The sequence below is a fragment of the Oncorhynchus masou genome, unplaced genomic scaffold, assembly GCF_036934945.1.
Source record: "Oncorhynchus masou masou isolate Uvic2021 unplaced genomic scaffold, UVic_Omas_1.1 unplaced_scaffold_1528, whole genome shotgun sequence".
NCBI classification, from domain to species: Eukaryota; Metazoa; Chordata; class Actinopteri; order Salmoniformes; family Salmonidae; genus Oncorhynchus; species Oncorhynchus masou.
Genome location: NW_027016828.1, coordinates 57,997 through 70,000, shown reverse-complemented (window position 1 = coordinate 70,000; position 12,004 = coordinate 57,997).

The following is a 12,004-nucleotide window of genomic DNA, read 5'->3' as shown; positions in this document are numbered from 1 at the left end:
AACCCCAACCCCAGACAGAGAGACAGAGAGACAGAGCCCTAACCCCAACCCCAGACAGAGAGACATAACCCTAACCACAACCCCAGACAGAGAGACAGAGAGACAGAGCCCTAACCCTAACCCCAGACAGAGAGACAGAGAGACAGAGAGACAGAGCCCTAACCCCACCACCAGACAGAGAGACAGAGCCCTAACCCTAACCCCAGACAGAGAGACAGAGAGACAGAGAGACAGAGCCCTAACCCCACCACCAGACAGAGAGACAGAGAGACAGAGCCCTAAACCCAGACAGAGAGACAGAGCCCTAACCCCACCACCAGACAGAGAGACAGAGCCCTAACCCCAGACAGAGAGACAGAGAGACAGAGCCCTAACCCCACCACCAGACAGAGAGACAGAGAGACAGAGCCCTAACCCCAGACAGAGAGACAGAGAGACAGAGCCCTAACCCCACCACCAGACAGAGAGACAGAGAGACAGAGCCCTAAACCCAGACAGAGAGACAGAGCCCTAAACCCAGACAGAGAGACAGAGCCCTAACCCCAGACAGAGAGACAGAGCCCTAAACCCAGACAGAGAGACAGAGCCCTAAACCCAGACAGAGAGACAGGGCCCTAACCCCAACCACAGACAGAGAGACAGGGCCCTAACCCCAACCCCAGACAGAGAGACAGGGCCCTAACCCCAACACCAGACAGAGAGACAGGGCCCTAACCCTAACCCCAACACCAGACAGAGAGACAGGGCCCTAACCCCAACCCCAGACAGAGAGACAGAACCCTAACCCCAACCCCAGACAGAGAGCCAGAGAGACAGAGCCCTAACCCCAACCCCAGACAGAGAGACAGAGCCCTAACCCCAATCCCAGACAGAGACATAACCCTAACCCCAACCAGAGAGACAGAGCCCTAACCCCAACCCCAGACAGAGAGACAGAACCCTAACCCCAACCCCAGACAGAGAGACAGAGCCCTAACCCCAACCCAAGACAGAGAGACAGAGCCCTAAACCCAACCCCAGACAGAGAGACAGGGCCCTAACCCCAACACCAGACAGAGAGACAGGGCCCTAACCCCAACCACAGACAGAGAGACAGGGCCCTAACCCCAACCCCAGACAGAGAGACAGGGCCCTAACCCCAACACCAGACAGAGAGACAGGGCCCTAACCCTAACCCCAACACCAGACAGAGAGACAGGGCCCTAACCCTAACCCCAATCCCAGACAGAGAGACAGAACCCCAACCCCAACCCCAGACAGAGAGACAGAGCCCTAACCCCAACACCAGACAGAGAGCCAGAGAGACAGAGCCCTAACCCCAACCCCAGACAGAGAGACAGGGCCCTAACCCTAACCCCAACCCCAGACAGAGAGACAGAACCCTAACCCCAACCCCAGACAGAGAGACAGAGCCCTAACCCCAACCCCAGACAGAGAGCCAGAGAGACAGAGCCCTAACCCCAACCCCAGACAGAGAGACAGAGCCCTAACCCCAATCCCAGACAGAGAGACAGAACCCTAACCCCAACCCCAGACAGAGAGACAGAACCCTAACCCCAACCCCAGACAGAGACAGAGCCCAAACCCCCACCCCAGACAGAGAGACAGAACACTAACCCCAACCCCAGACAGAGAGACAGAACCCTAACCCCAACCCCAGACAGAGAGACAGAACCCTAACCCCAACCCCAGACAGAGACAGAACCCTAACCCCAACCCCAGACAGAGAGACAGAACCCTAACCCCAACCCCAGACAGAGACAGAGCCCAAACCCCAACCCCAGACAGAGAGACAGAACACTAACCCCAACCCCAGACAGAGAGACAGAACCCTAACCCCAACCCCAGACAGAGACAGACAGAGACAGAACCCTAACCCCAACCCCAGACAGAGACAGAGCCCTAACCCCAACCCCAGACAGAGAAACAGAGCCATAACCCCAACCCCAGTCAGAGAAACAGAGCCCTAACCCTAACCCCAGACAGAGAGACAGAACACTAACCCCAACCCCAGACAGAGAGACAGAACCCTAACCCCAACCCCAGCCAGAGAGACAGAACCCTAACCCCAACCCCAGACAGAGAGACAGAACCCTAACAACAAACCCAGACAGAGAGACAGAACCCTAACCCCAACCCCAGCCAGAGAGACAGAACCCTAACCCCAACCCCAGACAGAGACAGAGCCCTAACCCCAACCCAAGACAGAGAGACAGAGAGACAGAGCCCTAACCCCAACCCCAGACAGAGAGACAGAGACAGAGCCCTAACCCCGACCCCAGACAGAGAGACAGAACCCTAACCCCAACCCCAGACAGAGACAGAGCCCAAACCCCAACCCCAGACAGAGAGCCAGAGAGACAGAGCCCTAACCCCAACCCCAGACAGAGAGACAGAGCCCTAACCCCAGACAGAGAGACAGAGCCCTAACCCCAACCCCAGACAGAGAGACAGAGACAGAGCCCTAACCCCAACCCCAGACAGAGAGACAGAGCCCTAACCCCAGACAGAGAGACAGAGCCCTAACCCCAACCCCAGACAGAGAGACAGAGACAGAGCCCTAACCCCAACCCCAGACAGAGAGACAGAACCCTAACCCCAACCCCAGACAGAGAGACAGAGCCCTAACCCCAACCCCAGACAGAGAGACAGAGCCCTAACCCCAACCCCAGACAGAGAGACAGAGCCCTAACCCCAGACAGAGAGACAGAGCCCTAACCCCAACCCCAGACAGAGAGACAGAGACAGAACCCTAACCCCAACCCCAGACAGAGAGACAGAACCCTAACCCCAACCCCAGACAGAGAGACAGAACCCTAACCCCAACCCCAGCCAGAGACAGAGCCCTAACCCCAACCCCAGACAGAGACAGAGCCCTAACCCCAACCCAAGACAGAGAGACAGAGAGACAGAGCCCTAACCCCAACCCCAGACAGAGAGACAGAGACAGAGCCCTAACCCCGACCGCAGACAGAGAGACAGAACCCTAACCCCAACCCCAGACAGAGACAGAGCCCAAACCCCAACCCCAGACAGAGAGCCAGAGAGACAGAGCCCTAACCCCAACCCCAGACAGAGAGACAGAGCCCTAACCCCAGACAGAGAGACAGAGCCCTAACCCCAACCCCAGACAGAGAGACAGAGACAGAGCCCTAACCCCAACCCCAGACAGAGAGACAGAGCCCTAACCCCAGACAGAGAGACAGAGCCCTAACCCCAACCCCAGACAGAGAGACAGAGACAGAGCCCTAACCCCAACCCCAGACAGAGAGACAGAACCCTAACCCCAACCCCAGACAGAGAGACAGAGCCCTAACCCCAACCCCAGACAGAGAGACAGAGCCCTAACCCCAACCCCAGACAGAGAGACAGAGAGACAGAGCCCTAACCCCAACCCCAGACAGAGCGACTGAACCCTAACCCCAACCCCAGACAGAGACAGAGCCCTAACCCCAACCCCAGACAGAGAGACAGAGAGACAGAACCCTAACCCCAACCCCAGACAGAGAGACTGAACCCTAACCCCAACCCCAGACAGAGACAGAGCCCTAACCCCAACCCCAGACAGAGAGACAGAGACAGAGCCCTAACCCCAACCCCAGACAGAGAGACAGAGCTCAAACCCCAACCCCAGACAGAGAGACAGAGAGACAGAGCCCTAACCCCAACCCCAGACAGAGAGACATAACCCTAACCCCAACCCCAGACAGAGAGACAGAGCCCTAACCCCAACCCCAGACAGAGAGACAGAGCTCAAACCCCAACCCCAGACAGAGAGACAGAGAGACAGAGCCCTAACCCCAACCCCAGACAGAGAGACATAACACTAACCACAACCCCAGACAGAGAGACAGAGAGACAGAGCCCTAACCCCAACCCCAGACAGAGAGACATAACCCTAACCACAACCCCAGACAGTGAGACAGAGCCCAAACCCCAACCCCAGACATAGAGACAGAGAGACAGAGCCCTAACCCCAACCCCAGACAGAGAGACATAACCCTAACCACAACCCCAGACAGTGAGACAGAACCCAAACCCAAACCCCAGACAGAGAGACAGAGCCCTAACCCCAACCCCAGACAGAGAGACATAACCCTAACCAAAACCCCAGACAGAGAGACAGAGAGACAGAGCCCTAACCCCAACCCCAGACAGAGAGACATAACACTAACCACAACCCCAGACAGAGAGACAGAGCCCTAACCCCAACCCCAGACAGAGAGACATAACCCTAACCCCAACCCCAGACAGAGAGACAGAGAGACAGAGCCCTAACCCCAACCCCAGACAGAGAGACATAACCCTAACCACAACCCCAGACAGAGAGACAGAGCCCTAACCCCAACCCCAGACAGAGAGACATAACCCTAACCACAACCCCAGACAGAGAGACAGAGAGACAGAGCCCTAACCCCAACCCCAGACAGAGAGACATAACCCTAACCACAACCCCAGACAGTGAGACAGAGCCCAAACCCCAACCCCAGACATAGAGACAGAGAGACAGAGCCCTAACCCCAACCCCAGACAGAGAGACATAACCCTAACCACAACCCCAGACAGTGAGACAGAACCCAAACCCAAACCCCAGACAGAGAGACAGAGCCCTAACCCCAACCCCAGACAGAGAGACATAACCCTAACCAAAACCCCAGACAGAGAGACAGAGAGACAGAGCCCTAACCCCAACCCCAGACAGAGAGACATAACACTAACCACAACCCCAGACAGAGAGACAGAGCCCTAACCCCAACCCCAGACAAAGAGACAGAGAGACAGAGCCCTAACCCCAACCCCAGACAGAGAGACATAACCCTAACCCCAACCCCAGACAGAGAGACAGAGAGACAGAGCCCTAACCCCAACCCCAGACAGAGAGACATAACCCTAACCACAACCCCAGACAGTGAGACAGAGCCCTAACCCCAACCCCAGACATAGAGACAGAGCTCAAACCCCAACCCCAGACAGAGAGACAGAGCCCTAACCCCAACCCCAGACAGAGAGACAGAGCGAGGCGAGCAGGCCAGAGGTACTATTGGTAGGCCAGTGGCTGCAGAGGGTACTATTGGTAGGCCAGTGGCTGGGTACTATTGGTAGGCCAGTAGCCGCAGAGGGTACTATTGGTAGGCCAGTAGCTGCAGAGGGTACTATTGGTAGGCCAGTAGCTGCAGAGGGTACTATTGGTAGGCCAGTAGCTGCAGAGGGTACTATTGGTAGGCCAGTAGCTGCAGAGGGTACTATTGGTAGGCCAGTAGCTGCAGAGGGTACTATTGGTAGGCCAGTAGCTGCAGAGGGTACTATTGGTAGGCCAGTAGCCGCAGAGGGTACTATTGGTAGGCCAGTAGCCGCAGAGGGTACTATTGGTAGGCCAGTGGCTGGGTATTATTGGTAGGCCAGTGGCTGGGTACTATTGGTAGGCCAGTAGCTGCAGAGGGTACTATTGGTAGGCCAGTAGCCGCAGAGGGTACTATTGGTAGGCCAGTAGCCGCAGAGGGTACTATTGGTAGGCCAGTAGCCGCAGAGGGTACTATTGGTAGGCCAGTGGCTGCAGAGGGTACTATTGGTAGGCCAGTGGCTGGGTATTATTGGTAGACCAATGGCTCGGTACTATTGGTAGGCCAGTGGCTGCAGAGGGTACTATTGGTAGGCCAGTGAATGGGTATTATTGGTAGACCAATGGCTCGGTACTATTGGTAGGCCAGTGGCTGCAGAGGGTACTATTGGTAGGCCAGTAGCTGCAGAGGGTACTATTGGTAGGCCAGTGGCTGTGTATTATTGGTAGGCCAGTGGCTGGGTACTATTGGTAGGCCAGTGGCTGGGTACTATTGGTAGACCAGTGGCTGCAGAGGGTACTATTGGTAGGCCAGTAGCCGCAGAGGGTACTATTGGTAGGCCAGTAGCCGCAGAGGGTACTATTGGTAGGCCAGTAGCTGGGTACTATTGGTAGGCCAGTAGCCGCAGAGGGTACTATTGGTAGGCCAGTAGCCGCAGAGGGTACTATTGGTAGGCCAGTGGCTGCAGAGGGTACTATTGGTAGGCCAGTGGCTGGGTATTATTGGTAGACCAATGGCTCGGTACTATTGGTAGGCCAGTGGCTGGGTATTATTGGTAGACCAATGGCTCGGTACTGTTGGTAGGCCAGTGGCTGCAGAGGGTACTATTGGTAGGCCAGTAGCTGCAGAGGGTACTATTGGTAGGCCAGTGGCTGTGTATTATTGGTAGGCCAGTGGCTGGGTACTATTGGTAGGCCAGTGGCTGGGTACTATTGGTAGACCAGTGGCTGCAGAGGGTACTATTGGTAGGCCAGTGGCGGGTACTATTGGTAGGCCAGTGGCTGTGTATTATTGGTAGGCCAGTGGCTGTGTATTATTGGTAGGCCAGTGGCTGGGTACTATTGGTAGCCCAGTGACTGCAGAGGGTACTATTTGTAGGCCAGTGGCTGCAGAGGGTAATATTGGTAGGCCAGTGGCTGGGTACTATTGGTCAGCCAGTGGCTGTGTATTATTGGTAGGCAAGTGGCTGGGTACTATTGGTAGCCCAGTGACTGCAGAGGGTACTATTGGTAGGCCAGTGGCTGCAGAGGGTACTATTGGTAGGCCAGTGGCTGGGTACTATTGGTAGGCCAGTGGCTGGGTACTATTGGCAAACCAGTGGCTGGGTACTATTGGTAGCCCAGTGACTGCAGAGGGTACTATTGGTAGACCAGGGGCTGGGTACTATTGGTAGGCCAGTAGCTGCAGAGGGTACTATTGGTAGGCCAGTGGCTGGGTACTATTGGTAGGCCAGTAGCTGCAGAGGGTACTATTGGCAGACCAGTGGCTGGGTACTATTGGTAGGCCAGTAGCTGGGTACTATTGGTAGGCCAGTGGCTGGGTACTATTGGTAGGCCAGTGGCTGCAGAGGGTACTAGTGGTAGGCCAGTGGCTGCAGAGGGTATTATTGGTAGGCCAGTGGCTGGGTATTATTGGTAGGCCAGTGGCTGGGTACTATTGGTAGGCCAGTGGCTGCAGAGGGTATTATTGGTAGGCCAGTGGCTGGGTTCTATTGGTAGGCCAGTGGCTGGGTACTATTGGTAGGCCAGTGCCTGCAGAGGGTACTATTGGTAGGCCAGTGGCTGCAGAGGGTACTATTGGTAGGCCAGTGGCTGGGTACTATTGGTAGTCCAGTGTCTGCAGAGGGTATTATTGGTAGGCCAGTGGCTGCAGATGGTACTATTGGTAGGCCAGTGGCTGCAGATGGTACTATTGGTAGGCCAGTGGCTGCAGATGGTACTATTGGTAGGCCAGTGGCTGCAGATGGTACTATTGGTAGGCCAGTGGCTGCAGATGGTACTATTGGTAGTCCAGTGTCTGTAGAGGGTATTATTGGTAGGCCAGTGGCTGCAGATGGTACTATTGGTAGGCCAGTGGCTGCAGATGGTACTATTGGTAGTCCAGTGGCTGCAGAGGGTATTATTGGTAGGCCAGTGGCTGGGTATTATTGGTAGGCCAGTGGCTGGGTACTATTGGTAGGCCAGTGGCTGCAGAGGGTACCAGTGGTAGGCCAGTGGCTGGAAACTATTTGTAGTCCAGTGGCTGGGTATTATTGGTAGGCCAGTGGCTGGGTACTATTGGTAGGCCAGTTGCTGCAGAGGGTATTATTGGTAGGCCTGTGGCTGGGTACTATTGGTAGGCCAGTGGCTGCAGAGGGTACTATTGGTAGGCCAGTAGCTGCAGAGGGTATTATTGGTAGGCCTGTGGCTGGGTACTATTGGTAGGCCAGTGGCTGCAGAGGGTACTATTGGTAGGCCAGTAGCTGCAGAGGGTACTATTGGTAGGCCAGTAGCTGCAGAGGGTACTATTGGTAGGCCAGTGGCTGGGTACTATTGGTAGGCCAGTAGCCGCAGAGGGTACTATTGGTAGGCCAGTGGCTGGGTACTATTGGTAGGCCAGGGGCTGGGTACTATTAGTAGACCAGTGGCTGCAGAGGGTACTATTGGTAGGCCAGTGGCTGCAGAGAGTAGTATTGGTAGGCCAGTTGCTGGGTACTATTGGTAGACCAGTGGCTGGGTACTATTGGTAGACCAGTGGCTGGGTACTATTGGTAGGCCAGTGGCTGGGTACTATTGGTAGGCCAGTGGCTGGGTACTATTGGTAGGCCAGTGGCTGCAGAGGGTACTATTGGTAGGCCAGTGGCTGGGTACTATTGGTAGGCCAGTGGCTGGGTACTATTGGTAGGCCAGTGGCTGCAGAGGGTATTATTGGTAGGCCAGTGGCTGGGTACTATTGGTAGGCCAGTGGCTGCAGAGGGTATTATTGGTAGGCCAGTTGCTGGGTACTATTGGTAGACCAGTGGCTGCAGAGGGTACTACATTTACATTTACATTTAAGTCATTTGGCAGACGCTCTTATCCAGAGCGACTTACAAATTGGTGAATTCACCTTATGACATCCAGTGGAACAGCCACTTTACAATAGTGCATCTAAATCATTTAGGGGGGGGGGTGAGAAGGATTACTTTATCCTATCCTAGGTATTCCTTAAAGAGGTAGGGTTTCAGGTGTCTCCGGAAGGAGGTGATTGACTCCGCTGTCCTGGCGTCGTGAGGGAGTTTGTTCCACCATTGGGGGGCCAGAGCAGCGAACAGTTTTGACTGGGCTGAGCGGGAACTGTACTTCCTCAGTGGTAGGGAGGCGAGCAGGCCAGAGGTACTATTGGTAGGCCAGTGGCTGCAGAGGGTACTATTGGTAGGCCAGTGGCTGGGTACTATTGGTAGGCCAGTGGCTGCAGAAGGTACTATTGGTAGACCAGTGGCTGCAGAGGGTACTATTGGTAGACCAGTGGCTGCAGAGGGTACTATTGGTAGGCCAGTGGCTGCAGAGGGTACTATTGGTAGGCCAGTGGCTGCAGAGGGTACTATTGGTAGACCAGTGGCTGCAGAGGGTACTATTGGTAGGCCAGTGGCTGCAGAGGGTACTATTGGTAGGCCAGTGGCTGCAGAGGGTACTATTGGTAGGCCAGTGGCTGTGTACTATTGGTAGGCCAGTGGCTGCAGAGGGTACTATTGGTAGGCCAGTGGCTGCAGAGTGTACTATTGGTAGGCCAGTGGCTGGGTACTATTGGTAGACCAGTAGCTGCAGAGGGTACTATTGGTAGACCAGTGGCTGCAGAGGGTACTAGTGGTAGGCCAGTGGCTGGGTACTATTGGTAGACCAGTGGCTACAGAGGGTACTATTGGTAGGCCAGTGGCTGGGTACTATTGGTAGACCAGTGGCTGGGTACTATTGGTAGGCCAGTAGCTGCAGAGGGTACTATTGGTAGGCCAGTGGCTGGGTACTATTGGTAGGCCAGTATCTGCAGAGGGTACTATTGGTAGGCCAGGGGCTGCAGAGGGTACTATTGGTAGACCAGTAGCTGCAGAGGGTACTATTGGTAGACCAGTGGCTGCAGAGGGTACTATTGGTAGGCCAGTGGCTGGGTACTATTGGTAGACCAGTTGCTGCAGAGGGTACTATTGGTAGACCAGTAGCTGCAGAGGGTACTATTGGTAGACCAGTGGCTACAGAGGGTACTATTGGTAGACCAGTGGCTGCAGAGGGTACTATTGGTAGACCAGTGGCTGGGTACTATTGGTAGGCCAGTAGCTGCAGAGGGTACTATTGGTAGACCAGTGGCTGCAGAGGGTACTATTGGTAGACCAGTAGCTGCAGAGGGTACTATTGGTAGGCCAGTGGCTGGGTACTATTGGTAGGCCAGTAGCTTGGTACTATTGGTAGGCCAGTGGCTGGGTACTATTGGTAGGCCAGTGGCTGCAGAGGGTACTAGTGGTAGGCCAGTGGCTGCAGAGGGTATTATGGGTAGGCCAGTGGCTGGGTATTATTGGTAGGCCAGTGGCTGGGTACTATTGGTAGGCCAGTGGCTGCAGAGGGTATTATTGGTAGGCCAGTGGCTGGGTTCTATTGGTAGGCCAGTGGCTGGGTACTATTGGTAGGCCAGTGGCTGCAGAGGGTACCAGTGGTAGGCCAGTGGCTGGAAACTATTTGTAGTCCAGTGGCTGGGTACTATTGGTAGGCCAGTGGCTGGGTACTATTGGTAGGCCAGTGGCTGCAGAGGGTACTAGTGGTAGGCCAGTGGCTGCAGAGGGTATTATTGGTAGGCCTGTGGCTGGGTACTATTGGTAGGCCAGTGGCTGCAGAGGGTACTATTGGTAGGCCAGTAGCTGCAGAGGGTATTATTGGTAGGCCAGTGGCTGCAGAGGGTACTATTGGTAGACCAGTAGCTGCAGAGGGTACTATTGGTAGGCCAGTAGCTGCAGAGGGTATTATTGGTAGGCCTGTGGCTGGGTACTATTGGTAGGCCAGTGGCTGCAGAGGGTACTATTGGTAGGCCAGTAGCTGCAGAGGGTACTATTGGTAGGCCAGTAGCTGCAGAGGGTACTATTGGTAGGCCAGTGGCTGGGTACTATTGGTAGGCCAGTAGCTGCAGAGGGTACTATTGGTAGGCCAGTGGCTGGGTACTATTGGTAGGCCAGGGCTGGGTACTATTGGTAGACCAGTGGCTGCAGAGGGTACTATTGGTAGGCCAGTGGCTGCAGAGAGTAGTATTGGTAGGCCAGTTGCTGGGTACTATTGGTAGACCAGTGGCTGGGTACTATTGGTAGGCCAGTGGCTGGGTACTATTGGTAGGCCAGTGGCTGGGTACTATTGGTAGGCCAGTGGCTGGGTACTATTGGTAGGCCAGTGGCTGCAGAGGGTACTATTGGTAGGCCAGTGGCTGGGTACTATTGGTAGGCCAGTGGCTGGGTACTATTGGTAGGCCAGTGGCTGCAGAGGGTATTATTGGTAGGCCAGTGGCTGGGTACTATTGGTAGGCCAGTGGCTGCAGAGGGTACTATTGGTAGGCCAGTGGCTGGGTACTATTGGTAGACCAGTGGCTGCAGAGGGTACTATTTACATTTCCATTTAAGTCATTTGGCAGACGCTTATCCAGAGCGACTTACAAATTGGTGAATTCACCTTATGACATCCAGTGGAACAGGTACTATTACAATAGTCCAGTCTAAATCATTTAGGGGGTGAGAAGGATTACTTTATCCTATCCTAGGTGGCCTTAAAGAGGTGGGTACTATTGGTAGTCCAGGTCTGCAGAGGGTGATTGACTGGCTGTCCTGTAGGCCGTGGGAGGGAGTTTGTTCCACCATTGGGGGCCAGAGCAGTAGTCCAGTTTTGACTGGGCTGATTGGAACTGTACTTCCTCAGTGGTAGGGAGGTAGCAGGCCTGGGTACTATTGGTAGGCCAGTGGCTGCAGAGGGTACTATTGGTAGGCCAGTGGCTGGGTACTATTGGTAGGCCAGTGGCTGCAGAAGGTACTATTGGTAGACCAGTGGCTGCAGAGGGTACTATTGGTAGACCAGTGGCTGCAGAGGGTACTATTGGTAGGCCAGTGGCTGCAGAGGGTACTATTGGTAGGCCAGTGGCTGCAGAGGGTACTATTGGTAGACCAGTGGCTGCAGAGGGTACTATTGGTAGGCCAGTGGCTGCAGAGGGTACTATTGGTAGGCCAGTGGCTGCAGAGGGTACTATTGGTAGGCCAGTGGCTGTGTACTATTGGTAGGCCAGTGGCTGCAGAGGGTACTATTGGTAGGCCAGTGGCTGCAGAGTGTACTATTGGTAGGCCAGTGGCTGGGTACTATTGGTAGACCAGTAGCTGCAGAGGGTACTATTGGTAGACCAGTGGCTGCAGAGGGTACTAGTGGTAGGCCAGTGGCTGGGTACTATTGGTAGACCAGTGGCTACAGAGGGTACTATTGGTAGGCCAGTGGCTGGGTACTATTGGTAGACCAGTGGCTGGGTACTATTGGTAGACCAGTGGCTGGGTACTATTGGTAGGCCAGTGGCTGCAGAGGGTACTATTGGTAGACCAGTGGCTGCAGAGGGTACTATTGGTAGGCCAGTGGCTGCAGAGGGTACTATTGGTAGGCCAGTGGCTGCAGAGTGTACTATTGGTAGACCAGTGGCTG